Source organism: Tamandua tetradactyla, chromosome 20, assembly GCF_023851605.1.
Source record: "Tamandua tetradactyla isolate mTamTet1 chromosome 20, mTamTet1.pri, whole genome shotgun sequence".
In the NCBI taxonomy this organism is placed as follows: Eukaryota; Metazoa; Chordata; class Mammalia; order Pilosa; family Myrmecophagidae; genus Tamandua; species Tamandua tetradactyla.
This window is the reverse complement of record NC_135346.1, coordinates 50,796,069-50,812,021: the sequence shown is the minus strand read 5'-3', so window position 1 is coordinate 50,812,021 and position 15,953 is coordinate 50,796,069. Positions and strand designations below refer to the sequence as shown.

The 15,953-nt window shown below is 37.4% G+C and overlaps 1 protein-coding gene and 1 non-coding gene across 3 annotated transcripts in view; both read right to left on the bottom strand.

The window, feature by feature from the left end:
- The window catches only part of SPDL1 (spindle apparatus coiled-coil protein 1), a 126,170-nt gene that overhangs the window by 43,949 nt on the left and 66,268 nt on the right, over nucleotides 1-15,953 (bottom strand). The gene's annotated exons all lie outside the window — the stretch shown is intronic.
- LOC143665103 (U6 spliceosomal RNA) lies at nucleotides 5,393-5,499 on the bottom strand. Its single transcript, XR_013166776.1, has one exon. It is a non-coding gene; the product is annotated as a U6 spliceosomal RNA (small nuclear RNA).

Here is a 15,953-nt window from a genome sequence, read left to right as displayed (position 1 = left end):
AAATGCTGTCAGTTGTCTTTGGATGACTTTGGATGACTGCTCCCTACTTCTTTCCTTTCATTATCTGTGTGTCCAAATTCTCCATAAGAAATCTTTTAAAATTTTCAGAATTTTAAAAGTTATATAAAAGTAAAAGACAAACCCAGTCTGATAAAGACATGAAACATTCATGTGAAATTAAAATGTTCTCACACCTCATTCATTCCTATGAGTGGGGTGTAGAGACCATTTCCTGTGACTCAAATATGTACACACAGAGAGAAAGGATTTGACACTTTCCCACAGTGAAAGAAAAATGTCTGGTGGCCATGATTGCAAGGGGGCACGTTCTGAGAACTGTGACCTGCAGCACATTCCAGGCTGAACAAACACTGACTTTAACATAAAATATCCAGGAGTTCCAACTCTTTCAGTGATGTTCTCTTCATAGTATCTGGCAAATTGACTGAGCCTAATACTCTGGTATGCACTTCAATTTCTCTGAAATTTTCCCTGAAATTCCGAACGCTAAAGAGAATTCGAATTTTTATTTACATTTTCCTAGTTTGGGGGAACCTTAAGAAAAGGAATGGTAGCATCCAACCTCTCTCCCAAAGGCTGTGGCAACAGCTGCACGGTTACCAGGGGAAGAGTTTACTTGGTTGGGGAGAGAAAATAGTTCTTTATAAATAATCTGTTTTTATGACTATGGTTTCTGGGAAACCTGATCCATACAATGCACCTATGAGTATTTGAGGTCAAGTTCCAACTGTGTTTTTATTAAATATTTGACTGTTTTATGTGTTATTGTAACTGACTGTGTTTGAGACCTAGATAATTAAGGAGTTTGTGTTTCCTTTCTATTTTTCTCTCCCTCTCTTCCTGCTTCTCTCCCTCTCTCTCTCCCTCTCTCTTTCATGAAAATGCTGTTTTGTAATATAGCTAACTGTACTTTTTCATGCTCCTTAATTTTTATTTCCTAAGAAGAAAATATTATATAGCTCAATCTCAATCAAGTAATGTTTTTTGTTCATTATCTCCTTGTTAAGTTGGATGCTTGGGAAAATACTATTGACAAGGAGATAAAATGTTCTATGTGTGTGAAGAAGGTACCATTTTACTTATTTCCCCTGCATCATTGAAGGAATACAAGTCCATCTTACAAAAGGTCAGTTTTAAGACCTCGTAGAGACAATTCCATAAACTATTGGGTCAGTTTTATATGAGTGGCTCTCAGAGGGAATACTCCCTTGTTTTAGTGCTTCTAGATAAGTCATGACCTCACTTAATTTCCTAACCAGCATTAAGACACACACTCACATGCGTGCATGCATGCACACCCACACACCTAATCCATATCTGTAGACCTTACTTTTATAGTCAAGGTATGTAGATGCCAATGATGGAATTGGGGTGAAAGAGTCCTTTAGGCCTAGCAACACTATAGGAGTGAATTAGTCTCCTATTTTTTCTTTGCCAAATATTTTTGTGAATTGCACTCTCTCACGTCCTCAGAGTCAATAGCTATTAGCCCCAGCTTCAGGTTGGGAGGGCTGAGACTCTGACACACAGACAAGAGAGTTCTTTGAAGATGTACAGAGAACCTCAGCTTAAAATTGACAGTGATTGGGAAATCCTGGGCTGCTCCATTCAGTTCTCCTCAGGTCATTCCATAAACTTCCATACACAAAATTCTCCTTTGCTCACAAATCTTGCTTTGCACCCTACAATGACTTGTATAAGATAGGAACAGTTAAAATTGCTGGTGTTATTGAAAACAATTCCTAAGCGAAGCTACACCATACATTTTGACTTCTTTAGAAATTCTTTAAAACTAATTTTTTCAAATAAATGTTAGTTTAAAATGTCACTCAAGTTGGAGAATAAGTAAACTTTTCATATTATCTTGCCATTTACAAAGCACTTCTAGGTACAATCTGTTATTTAGTAGAAGAAAATAGGGGAGTTCTCCAATGGGGAAAGGGCTCCGCAATTTAGTCAGATTCCTGATTAAGGATGCTGTATTAATAGTTAGGACAATGTACAGATCTGGGAGGTGGAGATTCAGTCAAGCAATGAACTGAAGGAATATGACTGCTGAAGCATCCAACACTGCAAGTCCCAGCCAGACTGTGTGGAATAGGTAAGTGCTGCTGTAGAAGCCAGGCAAACCTAGATTCTAACCTCAGCTTTGCTTCTTAATAAGGAGTGGTAGAATAGTGGCTAAGTGTGGGATCTTTGGAACCAGATTTCTTGGCTCTAAACCATACTTTCACTACTTATCCTGTTGTTCCTGTTATTCTCATTTGTAGAATGGTAATTTCACCTGGAGGTGTGAAGATTAAATGAGATATTATATGCAGTTTTGACTGGAAAGGTGCTGACACATTGTATGTCTTTAATAAATATTAGCTATTATTACTAAATGTATGTCTCAACAAAGACCTTCACCTGACTGCACCCTATTTCAGGGTAAAAGGAATGAGAGAATTACTGTAAGCTTTAATTGAAATCATGTCGTTTGCAAATTTAATTTTAATCTTTTTATTTGAAATCTTTCAAACACACACAAAAAGAGAGTCTAAGTAATTAATCCCCACCATGTACCCTCATCAAGCTTCAGCAGTAGCACTTTTTGCCATTTTTGCCTCATTTTTCCCCCACCAATTTTCCTCTATGATGTTTTCAAGCAAATCACTGACAAGTTATTTTAACCATAAATTCTTCAGTATTCAGGTATGGTAGGTATTTTGCAAAGTGGCCACAATAACTCTTCCCATTCACAGCTCCATGGTGAGGTAACTTTGCAACTCCTCCCGTCAGGAGGTGAATCTGTTGCTCCACCCCCCTTGAATCCAGTTTGGACTTGTGACTTGCCTTGACTTATGAATTTGACAAAAGTGATGCTGTGGGATTCCAACCTAGGCCTTGTAATCTAGGCAGAAGTACTGTCCCGCTGAGCCCTGTCCAAATTGCTGGCCTATAAAATAGTGATCAAATAAAGCCACTAAATTTTGTTGGTGGTTTATGATGCAGCAAGGGATAGCTAATACAGTGTTGCATTTTTTAAGGTGCCCTACACAGGTCTTCAGGCATAGTAAATGTCAAGTTTTCATCATCTAGTTCAGGGGTCTGAACTTATAAAGCATGAGACATTTTATAACTGCAAGGAAGAGGGTAAGTGTGCTAGGAGCAATGTGGAAACAGCGTCCATTGCCATTCATCCTAGCTAGAGAACTTTCTGTGGCAGGTTTAGTTACTCCAGCTTAGTGTCCAAAGCGAGCTGATCCTTGATCCAAGATAGTTATTTCTAAGCTTTACTGGATTACAGTCTTCTTTGAGACTCTGATGAACTCTGCACATTCCCTGTTCCACAAAACATACACAGAGAGAACAGTTTGTTTAAAGTATCAGTCAATGCATGGATACTGGTTAAGAAACTCTGACCTTGAGTGAGCAGACCCTTGAACCCCCAGGGCTATGTAGGCAACTCTGACTGCCAAAAATTCCATTTATGACCACTTCTTAGATATTTATGTCTATTGTTGCAGCTACTGCTGAAAGAAGAGGAACTGTTGGTTTAGGTTTCTGACTGGATTTCAGGTTTAAGATCTAGGACTTCTTGACCAGTACTTGCTTTGACTAGATTTGTTTCAAGGCTTCTCAAACCAATGGTCGTCAACCAAAGTCAGAGTGGCTGAATTGTTTCTCCTACATGGACTGGCACTTCTCCTTGCTTTCTTTACTGGAACTCCCTGCCTTGAGATTGCCATTTGCGAGGAGTACCTTTCAAGTCATTCCTCCAGCTCCTATTCTAGACCTTCCATTTGGCCCAAGGACTGCAGTATTGAGGGCTCAGAAAAGTTGGTAGCTCCCCAGCAGAACCTTAGCAGCTGCCCCTTACATTCTGCTGGCGCTGTTCGATATGCTGGATGCCTCCACATGGCTTGACCTGTGCATTTGTTGAAGATTTCAGTGGATAATTTATTAGGATTGTGCAGACTGCAAATATTTGCCTTGTGTGCATATTTTACTATTACTTCATTGTTGTCTCTGCTGTTTACCACACATTTGTTTTCTCATAATCATATCAAAGGAGAGGGCCAGCCCTTGCTAATGTTGAGTCTATCCTTGCTAATGTTCCATAGGCCCTGGTACTCTCCAAGAATAAGTGAGAATAGAAGAAAGGAAGAACATCCTGAGGGTTAGAGAGCCAGTCCAAAACTCAGGTGAACTGAGAAACTGGAATGTTTCTAGGATCACTATAAAAGTCACTTCATTGGTTATAAGAAAGACAAATGAAAGGTATTATTATTATTAAATATAAAATAGCACCCCCCCACATCACTCTCTTCCTCTTGCTTTGCTTTATTGTGTATAATAGCCCTTGACACCTGTCACAATAATACACATTTATAAACTCTTCTTCCATTACAATAAGCTTCATTAGAAGATGGAATTTATTTTGAACAGTGTCTGGCATATAGTCAGTACTCAGTACTTATCTAATTTTTTTTTCTTTCATCTTCTTCTTTTTTTTTTCTTTTGCATGGGCAGTAACTGGGAATCGAACCTGGGTCTCCAGCTTGGCAGGCAAGAACTCTGCCCTGCCTGCTGAGTCACCATGGCCCACCTTATTTAATTATTTTTGAATGAATGAATGTATAAATAAATGAACTTATGCTAATAAACTGGCATTTTCAGATCTTCCAAAGATTGGTGTGTATAAGAATCCCCTGGGGCTGGCTTTTAAGAGATGCAGATATCTCATCTATATCTTTAGATACTCTCATTATTAATGTAAGGGATGAGCTCCAGAATTGGGTATTTAGGATGTCCCATTCTGGAGATTGTCTTTTTACTTTCATGAAGTCCTTTGATGCACGGAAGTTTTTAATTTTGACAAAGTCCCATTTACCTATTTTTTCTTTTGTTACTCATGTTTTTGGTGTAAAGTCTAAGAAAGCATTGCCTAACGCAAGGTCCTTTCGGGAGTTTTATAGTTTTAGTTATTATGTTTAGGTCTTTGATCCATATTAAGTTCATTTTTTTGTATATGGTGTAAGGTAAAGGTCCACCTTCATTCTGTGGCTCATGGATATCCAGTTTTCCCAACACTATTTTTTGAAAAGACTATTTTTTTTTTACCATGGAGTGGACTTGGCACCCTTGTCAAAAACCAATTAGACATAGACATGAGGATTGATTTCTGAATTCTCAGTTCTATTTCATTGATCTATACGTCCGTTCTTGTGCCAGTGTCATGCTATTTTGACTACTGCAGCTTTGTAGTAACTTTTAACATCAGCACATATGAATCCCTCAAGTTGGTTCTTTTTCAAAATGGTTTTGATTACTGGGGGACCCAAGAATCACTTTTTAAAAAAAAATTTTTTTTCTGCTTTTAAAAAAAACAATCATGGGGTGCTTCATAAATTTGTGTGTCATCCTTGCGTAAGGGCCATGGTAGTCTTCTCTGTATTGTTCCAATTTTAGTATATGTGCAGCCAAAGCAAGCACCCAAACTCATTTTTGTAACTAGAATATTTATTTTTTAAAGTATATAAGCCAGGTAACAACTACAACATAAACATTAATTAAGCCTCCAAGGATATAATCAAGTAATTCATGAAAAATAAATATGAATGGTTAAACACATTTAAAAAGTTTTTAACTGTATTACTGATCACAGAAATGCAAATTAAAACAGTGTCCATTGATCAGTTAGACTGATATGTTAGACACTGATCAGTAATGGAAAATGTTTGGAAAAAAATAGGCACTCTTGTACCCCAAAAGTACCTCCTACATGACTTGGAGCAAATTTTACAAAGGGTAGCTTAGAAATAAGTGCCAACACTTTAAATGTGGATATCCTTTCTAAGCAATTATAATAGAAGGAATGCATACTTTTGTAGTTGTTGGCTATGTTTCCAGAGATCTATTTTCAAAAATATTCATGTATAGGCCATTTATAAAGTCAGATATTTAAAAAGACTTCCTCTCCACCAATTCAGGGCTCATTAAATTGGCTAACATATTTCCATACAATAAGAATAGTCGGCATTTATTGAGCACTTACTAAGTGCCTGCCACTGTTCTAAGTGCTTTACCACAATTAACTCTTTTAATTTTACAATAACCTTCTGGATAGATAGCATCATTATCTCATTTTGAAAATGAGGAAAGTGAGGCATAAAGAGTAAGTTGTCCAAAGTTACGCAGCTGGCAAGTGAAAGGGTTTGAAGTGAGTCATAGGTATTTGGCTTGAGTCCGTACTTTTAATCCTTGTGTTTTGTAATGGAATATGATAGCAACTATTGATATGGAGAGGGAGAAAAGATATATTCAATAAAGAAAAGTATATTACAGAAGAACCTTGTATAGTTACCAAAAAAAAAAAAAAAAAGGAATGGAGGAGGGAAGAACATGTGGAGAGTGCTTAAGGAAAAAGAGTATATACCAAGTATGTTACATACAGGGTTATTTTTAGGTGACTTACTTTCTTCTTTATAATTCCTCACAATGAGATTGTTATTTAATAAACTTGTGTTTATTTTTCAATTAGCTAATAAAAGTTAATTTCTTGATGGTAATTTAAAAAAATTCAGCCAACTTTTAACCCTAAATTATTTTGACAAATATGGAGGCATTCAAGTTTCATTCAGTTGGTATTGGTTTTTCCGGCTAAAGTTTCCTAGAAACCAATGCTTTGGTACATCTTAATTATTGAGTAGGTTAATGTTGGTTCCATGTTGATATTTTAGTGAAATCCTAGATAACTATCCTGGTATCTGTAGTTAATGAGATATGCTGGGGCATGAAGAGAGACTACTGAAATGATGGTATTGGACCTGTTTACTTGGCTGACCCAAGAACCATTGTAGAGTCTGGGATCTCCTCTGTACAGACAGGAAAAGTTGTGAAGTAGGGAAAACTCCTATCATCCAAGAAAGCACCTGAGCCTCTGAGAAGTGGACAAAACTTTTATTGCCAGCAGGCCTAGAGGACCTCCAAAAGTCTGAGCCCTGAATGTTCTTTGTTTCTAGATTATATAGGCTAGTGAGCAAGGTGGGGGCTACTAGGAGAAGGGTGGTAAACACTGGAAAAGTACAGAGACAGAATTTGCAGGCTGGGAGTTACTAACTGGCCCTTAGCTGAACTCTTTTGTCCGAGATAAGGGCAGCTCCTGGACATGACAAGAAACAGGCCTGGCAGCCTCCCTGTTTGCACACTGATATCTTCAGACATGCTTGAGTAAGCCTGGACATAATTTACAGCACTGCAGACACTCTGCTTTCCTTCCTTTGAGAAAGCTTGCAATTATATACCTTTATGAATGCATAAATTTACAGAGTGATGCACACAAACACAGAGTAATATGCATAAATGCATAAAGTAATACACATAAATTCATAAAGTTATATAACAATAATACTGAGGTGATGCACATAAATTAATAAAGTTATACAATAATACGGAGGTTAAACTTGTGAACTACCTCAGTTGGATACTCACTTTTCCAGACACCCTCATACCTAGTGTTGGCCATGTAAGACATGAGAGCAAAGAGGCAGTCTGAAAGGAAGCATTTTGTTTTTCTGACAGAAAATTCAAACCTGACTGGCATTGCCCTTCTCTCCCTCAGCCTTCCTGCTATTCATCTGGTCATGAGGATATGTTTTTCTGCAGTTACAGCAGCCATTTTGTGAACTTGAGGCTACAAGAATAAGGAAAAGATTAAGAGATATGGTGGCCTTAACATGCTGGTACAGCTAAACTAGAGCCAGCTGAAGTATACTTCCAGATTTTTCTTATGTGGGAAAATAAAAACTTATTTGTTTGAGCCACTGTTAACTTTTTTATTAGTTGCAGTGGAGCACATCCCCAATGGTTACAATGCTCACAAATGTTCAGATATTGCTCTTTCTTGCATTCTCTTAAATGTTATTTATCTTCCCTTGGCAAAAAATTACAGTTTAGGGAGGTTAAATGATTGCACAAGTCTATGGTTATTTTGTTTTATAAACAGTAGAATTTTGCCATGGGGACATCTTCAGGTGGTTATTTTGCTGACTACAAGTAATAAGCCATAAAGTATATGACGTACGAGATGATAGAAGATGAACATTCTATAACATCTCAATAGATAAACTGCCTAACAAGAAATTTATCTACCCCTCACACTGAGCATGGATGATGACTATACTGAAGAATGCTTGCCTGTGTGTGAAGGTTGCTGGTCTTCATTATAAGCACTTGAAGGAGTCATTTTTTTTTTATTAATTAAAAAAAATTAACACAACATTTAGAAATCATTCCATTCTACATATGCAATCAGTAATTCTTAATATCATCACATAGATGTATGATCATCATTTCTTAGTACATTTGCATCGATTTAGAAAAAGAAATAGCAAGACAACAGAAAAAGAAATAAAATGATAATATAGAGAAAAAAATAAAAATAAAAAATACAAAAAATATATATATATAAAGAACAAACAAACAAACAACAACAAAAAACTATAGCTCAGATGCAGCTTCATTCAGTGTTTTAACATAATTACATTACAATTAGGTAGTATTGTGCTGTCCATTTTTGAGTTTTTGTATCTAGTCCTGTTGCACATTCTGTATCCCTTCAGCTCCAATTACCCATTATCTTACCCTGTTTCTAACTCCTGATGGTCTCTGTTACCAATGACATATTCCAAGTTTATTCTCTAATGTCAGTTCACATCAGTGGGACCATATAGTATTTGTCCTTTAGTTTTTGGCTAGTCTCACTCAGCATAATGTTCTCTAGGTCCATCCATGTTATTACATGCTTCATAAGTTTATTCTGTCTTAAAGCTGCATAATATTCCATCGTATGTATATACCACAGTTTGTTTAGCCACTCGTCTGTTGATGGACATTTTGGCTGTTTCCATCTCTTTGCAATTGTAAATAATGCTGCTATGAACGTTGGTGTGCAAATGTCCGTTTGTGTCTTTGCCCTTAAGTCCTTTGAGTAGATACCTAGCAATGGTATTGCTGGGTCATATGGCAATTCTATATTCAGTTTTTTGAGGAACCGCCAAACTGCCTTCCACAGTGGTTGCACCATTTGACATTCCCACCAACAGTGGATAAGTGTGCCTCTTTCTCCACATCCTCTCCAGCACTTGTCATTTTCTGTTTTGTTGATAATGGCCATTCTGGTGGGTGTGAGATGATATCTCATTGTGGTTTTGATTTGCATTTCTCTAATGGCCAGGGACATTGAGCATCTCTTCATGTGCCTTTTGGCTATTTGTATTTCCTCTTCTGAGAGGTGTCTGTTCAAGTCTTTTTTCCCATTTTATAATTGGGTTGGCTGTCTTTTTGTTGTTGAGTTGAACAATCTCTTTATAAATTCTGGATACTAGACCTTTATCTGATATGTCGTTTCCAAATATTGTCTCCCATTGTATAGGCTGTCTTTCTACTTTCTTGATGAAGTTCTTTGACGCACAAAAGTGTTTAATTTTGAGGAGCTCCCATTTATTTATTTATTTCTTCAGTGCTCTTGCTTTAGGTTTAAGGTCCATAAAACCGCCTCCAATTGTAAGTTTCATAAGATATCTCCCTACATTTTCCTCTAACTGTTTTATGGTCTTAGACCTAATGTTTAGATCTTTGATCCATTTTGAGTTCACTTTTGTATAGGGTGTGAGATATGGGTCCTCTTTCATTCTTTTGCATATGGATATCCAGTTCTCTAGGCACCATTTATTGAAGAGACTGTTCTGTCCCAGGTGAGTTGGCTTGACTGCCTTATCAAAGATCAAATGTCGATAGATGAGAGGGTCTATATCTGAGCACTCTATTCGATTCCATTGGTCGATGTATCTATCTTTATGCCAATACCATGCTGTTTTGACCACTGTGGCTTCATAATATGCCTTAAAGTCCGGCATTGCTAGACCTCCAGCTTCGTTTTTTTTCCTCAAGATGTTTTTAGCAATTCGGGGCAACCTGCCCTTCCAGATAAATTTGCTTATTGGTTTTTCTATTTCTGAAAAATAAGTTGTTGGGATTTTGATTGGTATTGCATTGAATCTGCAAATCAATTTAGGTAGGATTGACATCTTAACTATATTTAGTCTTCCAATCCATGAACACGGTATGCCCTTCCATCTATTTAGGTCTTCTGTGATTTCTTTTAACAGTTTTTTGTAGTTTTCTTTGTATAGGTCTTTTGTCTCTTTAGTTAAATTTATTCCTAAGTACTTTATTCTTTTAGTTGCAATTGTAAATGGAATTCGTTTCTTGATTTCCCCCTCAGCTTGTTCATTGCTAGTGTATAGAAGCGCTAAAGATTTTTGAATGTTGATCTTGTAACCTGCTACTTTGCTGGACACATTTATTAGCTCTAGTAGTTTTGTTGTGGATTTTTCCGGGTTTTCGACGTATAGTATCATATCATCTGCAAACAGTGATAGTTTTACTTCTTCCTTTCCAATTTTGATGCCTTGTATTTCTTTTTCTTGTCTAATTGCTTTGGCTAGAACCTGAAGGAGTCATTTTGTTGGATGATTTTGGTTACTGATGGAGGCTCAGATGTTCAAGCCTGTGGCAGCCTGCTGAGCAGTGAACACATCATTTTTCTCTAAAAGGCCACTGGAATATCTTTTTGGGATTTCTAAATCACTTGTACCTAGTGGGTCTGGACTTGCCACTTACTTTTCCAAAATGGATTCCAATAGGATATCATTTTTGAACAGGGGAAGGGGTATGGGATTTTTTTGCAGAAAGTAAGGAAATGTCCTCATATAAATTGTGGTGGTAAAGGGATGTCTATGTGATTATACCGGGAACCATTGATTTTTTTTTTCACTTAGGTTATATTGCATAATGTGTGAATAAAACTGTTTGAAAATGAACATAGAGATACAAGTACTGAGAAAATGTGGAGAGAGAGATGTCCTTATTCACTGTTGGTAGGAAAGCAGAGTGTTGTGGCCTCTCTGGAGGGCAGTGTGGTGGCTCCATAGGAGGCTAGGTGTGGGGTTGCCATATGTCCTGCAACCCCATAATTAGGTGTGTACTTGGAGGAACTTAGAGTGGGGACATGAATGAGCATTTGCACATTGGTGTTTAGGCAGCAATGTTTGTGATTTGCAATGGGTGGAGGTGGCCTAAGTGTACATCAACTGAGGAATGGAAGGGGGGATCTGTGATGTATACATCCAACAGACTACTGAGTGGCTGCTAGAGGGAATGAAGTTGAGAGGCATGCAATTGGTGGATAAACCCTGAGGACAGTACGTTGAATGAAATGCCAGAAACAAAAAGACAAATAATATTGTGCCTAACTCATATGGAAATTACAATATGGAAACTCAGAGAATTGAAGTCAAGAACATAGGTTATCAGTTTGAGTCTATTGTAAAAGTTCCTAGATAATAAGCTCCTACAGAATCCACATTTATTCTGCACTGTTGCTTCTAAATTCTGAGATGCTAAGCTCTTTGGATATAACCTGGTCATTCCCTGGAACTTTAGATATTTTTGTGACACCTGAGACTCAGAGTTAGAGCTCTGAAGCTATGCAAGACAGCATTACCCCATACAGTAACTGTTTAAAAAGTTTGAAAAGCGACCAGACTTCAACTAGAGGTATGAAAAGAGCTGATCTGGATAGGACTAAGATAAATCAGAATACAGGATAAAGGATGATATGGTCTAAATTTTAAAGCTTCAACTTCTGTGTGAGAGCAAAGGAATAGATGTTTATTTGGTGCAAAAATTATATTTTTGGTATCACACTATCGAATTTAACTTGTGTTATCAGGTTATTCAAACACCATAATTACATGGAATCTTGAATAGGGAGTGAGATCTTCTTGGTTTGTACAGGTTTGTGTGATGCCCCAATGCATCCCACAGTAGTTTGGGCACAGAGAAAGAATATATTTGTGAAATCCCCTTGAAGGACTTGGGAGAAAGGAGGAAATATTAAACTTCCCCACCTGGGGAATTCCTGGTATTCTCACAAACATTGGGGACAACCAATTTAATAGGCCGAGCTCTTGATGTTGGGTCTCACCCCTATGAAATTTATTCCTGCAGAGAAGTTAAGCCTACTTATAATTATGTCTAAGAGTCACCCCCAGAGAACTTCTTTTGTTGCTTAGATGTAACCTCTCTTTCTAAGTCAATTTGGCAGGTGAATTCACTGTCCTCCCCACTACAGGGGACATGACTTTCCAGGGGTGTAAATCTCCCTGGCAATGTGGTCACAGCTCCCAGGGATGAGCTGGAATCTGGCATCATGGAATTGAGAAATTCTTTTTGTCTGAAAGGAGGAAGAGAGAAATGAGACAAAAGAAAGTTTTAGTGGCTGAGAGATTTCACAGAGAGTTGAGAGGTTATTCTTATGTAGTATATAATATATCACTTTTTAGTTTTTAGGGTATTAGAATAATTATAGGGAATACCTGAAACTGCTGAACTGTATTCCCACAGCCTTGATTCCTGAAGATGATTGTATAACTATGAAGCTTTTATAGTGTGATCATATAATTATGAAAACCTTGTGGCTGATGCTCCCTTTATCTAGGCTATAGACATATGAGTAAAAAAAAAATAAGGACAATAAATAAATAAATAGGGGGGATAAGGGATAAAGAGAAAAATAGGTAGATTGCAATGCTAATGGTCAAAGAGAGGGAGGGATAAGGGGTATAGGATGAATGGGGGTTTTCTTTTTACTTTTTATGTCTTTTACTGGAGTGATGCAAGTGTTCAAAAAATGGTCATGGTGATGAATACACAACCATGTGATGATATTGTGAGCCATTGATTATATACTTTGGATGGACTACATGGTACATGAAGATATCTCAATAAAAATTAAAGAAAAAACAACAACACAACACTAAGAGATGATCCCCAAGGCTTCAGTAGCAAATTCTTTACTATTTCAGGGGCTTATTGGTAGAGTTCTCTGAAGAGCTAAAACTGTATATACAACATTGTAAGATAAAAGGAATTTTAATAATCAAGATTTTCCTGAAGCTTTGTTACAAATAATGATTTATTTTTGGTAACCCTTTTCTCATTTTGTATTTATAACTGTACTGATCAAATTACCTATCAAGAAAACATTGCTATAATATTTTAAAACAACCTAAGTTTATCAGGTATTTTCTCTGGCTGAGAGAATATACTAAATAAAATATTCTTAATGAAAAAAAAAAAGAAGCAGGTTGAAGCTAGAGTGTAATATAGAACCCCATCTACAAGAAGTTTGTTCTAATAACTGCATTTAAATATCTATGGAAGAGATCTTCTTTTCATGGCTGGGTTATAAAAGGACCTGAAAAGATGAGAGAATAGACCTGTATTCTAAACACTTGCGATGCAGGTCTCCGCACAAAGTCATCTCCATGGAACAGCCCTTAACCCCACAATCTGAGGTAGCCTCACCACCCCTCTATGTCATCACTCCATTTTAATTTCTTCTTGGCTTTTTATCACCTTCCGCGTATTATTTTAGCAGTTTTGCTCCTCATTCGTTATCTCTATCCCCTTACTAGCATGTTCAATCAGAGGCCATAGGAGCCCCTCTACCTTGTTCAGTTCTGCATCCTTAGTGAAGTTGTCAGAACCCAGAATTGGGGGTTCAAAATTGTTTATTGAATGAATGAAAGGATGACTGTGATACTCTCCTTAACAATCACGGCTGTTTAATCACATCACTGAATTTTCTTTTAAAGGTGAGATGGAAGATGGATTCTCCCTTTTTTGCTGGCGGTGATGGTATTGATGGATGTGTCCAAAGAATCACAAAATATATATGTGGGAAAAATGTTGGCGCAATTAGAGCTGGTGTTGTACCTTAATTATGATGAAATTCGCGCGCGCGCGCGCGTGTGTGTGTGTGTGTGTGTGTGTGTGTGTATTTATACACCTAGAGGTCATGTTCACAGAACTTGCTTTTCCTGAGTGGCCAATGGCCTGGGTTAGTGAAGAAAAGAGATTTTTAAAAAAAATTTTGCCAGAATTAGATATATTCACAACCTCTCACTTCAACTCTTCTTGTTTTCTATGCACACTTTTGCGTTGGTCCAAGACCCAAATATTTAAAGCACCAGAAACCAGGAAAGCCTTAGTCTGGCTCAGAAAAACTGCAGGGAGCTTGACTGAAGGGAAGCCGGGGCACCTGCAACCACTACAGCACAAGAGAAAGAGCACATAGAGTCCCGATGACCCCACCCCAACCTTGGCATGGAAAGCTGTATGGGATGTGGTATAGCAAGAACACTATTCTCAGCACCAACAGACCACTAAGCTGCTGGCAAGCTAAATTTTCAGAGTAAGATAAAATGTGAATTACAGTTGTCAACATTAAAGTTTGCCTTTTCTTCAAATTCCATGGTGTCTCTAGGTGACCTGAACTTTGAATCCCTGAAGATTCCCTAAAAATCTACAGGGAAGAGACTGTTATCTTCATGTTGCAAGATCCCCCAACCTGAATGCTGCCAAGTAAAAATCCAGCTTAATGACACCAATTACAAGGAATATTTCTATTTCTTTTTTCTTCCTAAAGAAGGCTGATATCTAAAACAAAATTTAAGCTATTAATTGTGATGTAAATTCTATCAGAATTTTATGCCTTTACAAAGTGGCTTGTCTGAGCTTAAGAAACAATTGTATAATCACCAGAAATGGATTTTAATTTAAGAAAGCCTTTACAAACACTAATTTTTAAAAGCATTTGTCACTTTTAAAGTGTTTGTCATTTTATCAGAGAAGCATTTCCAAGATGAGGAATCTGGCTGCTGGAATGCAAAAATGTGAGTGAGTCCTTATATTTGATATTCATCAATGGGACATCACCTTCTCTTCTCTTCTTGGCCTAGTACATTAGTACTGCTTGCAGGGGATCCTTGGGAATAGAACATGGATTGAGTTACCAGTGTCCAAGCAATATCTCTTCTTTAGATAGAAAATGTCGTTGTTGGGTGCACAGGTGGTTCAGTGGTAGAATGCTCTCCTTCCATGAGGGAGACCTGGGTTTGATTCCCTAACCATGCACCTAAAATAATAATAATAATAAACTAAAAAAAAAAAAACACAAATAAAATTTTTAAAATTTCATTGTTGTGGGTATTGACTCTTGCACAACAAAAACTCAGGTGTACAAGAAATGTAACACTACATTTTTCAGCACTGAACCTCACCTCAATTTCATCCCTATTCGGTTGAGTGGCATAAAACAAAATTAGTCATTTTTGGGAATATCCCATCTTTCCAGTTTTAAACTCAGTAAGTTCTGGGTTTCTACCTCTCCAGTCAACTTTCTGGAGTGACAGGTAGCATCATGCACCAGAGAATGATCCACTGCTGGTAATGTGCAAATTTGGCGCATGGCAAATGATGCAACGCCCTATACTGAGTGCTGCTTCAGGTAATGTGGTTGGCTGCCTTGAGCCCTCCTGATTCTCAACAGTCCCTGCAAACCTCTTTATTTTCTATACAAGGCTGCTGCCTCCCAGGGGTCTAGGTGGGAAGCAGGGTACAAGTCCTCTCTACTCTTGGATTCCCAAACTTATTTATTTCACCACTATCCCTATGACAGCAAACACTAATCTGTTCTCTGAGAGCCCCTGATCAACATCTCACTATTTACTCCTCTTTCTGATTCCTTCTTTCATCTCAAGACGTGTGTTTAATTTTGAAATATTACTCAAAAAAGTTGCAAGACTAGTGTAATGAACATCCATATACTTTGTATCTAGATATACCAATGATTAATTTATACCTTCATTTTCTATATCTCTTTATTCCTCTACATGCACATGCACACAGTTTTCTGAATCACTGGAGAGTTAGTTGACTACATAATGATATCGCACCCTGCAATACTTTACCGTGTATCTCCTAAGAACAAAGCGTTTTTCCACCTTATCACATTTGGGAATTTAACAATGACAGCGCTG